This window comes from Chrysochloris asiatica, unplaced genomic scaffold (genome assembly GCF_000296735.1).
Source record: "Chrysochloris asiatica unplaced genomic scaffold, ChrAsi1.0 scaffold00069, whole genome shotgun sequence".
In the NCBI taxonomy this organism is placed as follows: Eukaryota; Metazoa; Chordata; class Mammalia; order Afrosoricida; family Chrysochloridae; genus Chrysochloris; species Chrysochloris asiatica.
Window position 1 is genome coordinate 7,800,101 of NW_006408587.1, and position 1,509 is coordinate 7,801,609.

Genomic DNA, 1,509 nt, shown 5'->3' on the forward strand with positions numbered 1-1,509 from the left:
GTGTCATAGATACCGAAGTAGGCAGCCCGGTAGATGATAATGCCTTGCACAGACACATTAAAGCCTTGGTACAGACCCTTAATCCCATCAGATTTGGAGATCTTAACCAGGCAGTCACCAAGGCCTTTGAACTCTCTTTCGGCACCAGCTTTCCCCACATCAGCTGTTAGACGGGTATGGGCGAAATCAAGAGGGTACACGAAGCACAAGGATGTTGCCCCAGCAGCACCACCAGATGCCAGATTCCCGGCAAAGTATCACCAAAACTGGGTCCTCTTGTCCACACCACCCAGGAAGATCTGCTTGTATTTATCTTTGAAGGCAAAGTTGAGAGCTTAGGTGGGGAAGTATCTGATGACATTGGTCAGGTTACCACGCCAGAAGGACAGGACTCCCTGCTCTTTGGGGATCCGAACCACACAATCGATAATGCCCTTGTACTGCTTATCTGCAGTGATTTGCTTGCTGGCATGCTGAACCTGCAGCAGCAGCTTGACCCGTTCGATGGGTGCTACCGCGGTCTTGGAGATGGCCGCGGCCACTCCACCTGCAAAGAAGTCCTTGGCGAAGGACACAGCGCCATCTGTCATGTTGAAAGAGGAGGAAGAGATGGCGGGCTGCAGCAAAAATGGAACCGGAACCGGCTTTGACTCCGGGGCTCTGGGCAGTTTGTATTAGTTTTGCATTCTCTTTATGTTCCTATACTATCATTTCTGGTTGATAAAATGTTCTTTGAATAATGTCTTACATTTTGCAAAGTATCTTAATTTATATAATCTTATCAGAAGTCATTCAGGTATATGTTAATGATTATTCCCATTTTATAAATATGTGAATCAAAGTATGAGGACATAAAATCACTTGTTACAAGATCACTCTGTGAGTAAACCAGGATTCACACCCAGATCTCTGACTCCTAGTGATCTTCCTAATGATCCAGAAAGACAAGCACAAAGTGTTAATCTCTACATGGAGAAAATGAGACCATATTCTGTGTTGTTGGTGTCTCAGTGGCTAAGAGATGTAGGCAGCAGCAGAGAAAGGTAAGAAAGGAAAAGGCTTTGAGGAGAGTGTGATGGATTGAACTCTTTCCTCCAAAAATATGTGTCAACTTGACTAGGCCATGATTCTCAGTATTGTATAATCACCCTCCACTTTGTGATCTGATGTATGTGTTGTAAATCCTAATCTATATGAGACAGGATTAGAGGCAATTATGTTAATGAGACAGGGTACAATCTACAGAATTAGGTTAGGTCTTGATGTTTCCATGTTCTTCTTGGATTTTCATTCTCTTGGTATGTTGTGAAGTGTTCATTTTCTTTGAGATTGCCTTATAGTCCATTAACTTTTCTCTCCATTTAGTGCAGTCTAATTCATCCTGTAATCAACCTGACCTTCTCACTATCTGGATCTCGATTCCTACGTGTTTACCTTCTTTTACATTGTACTTGTTTTGATCATAGACTGACCTCCCAGATTCTCTGAGTTTGTGCTTATAGTTTTGTT

At 42.9% G+C, this 1,509-nt stretch overlaps 1 pseudogene; it reads right to left on the reverse strand.

Moving 5' to 3' along the window:
- Nucleotides 1–2: 2 nt before the first annotated feature.
- On the reverse strand, nucleotides 3–660 carry LOC102831108 (annotated as a pseudogene).
- Nucleotides 661–1,509: the final 849 nt, after the last annotated feature.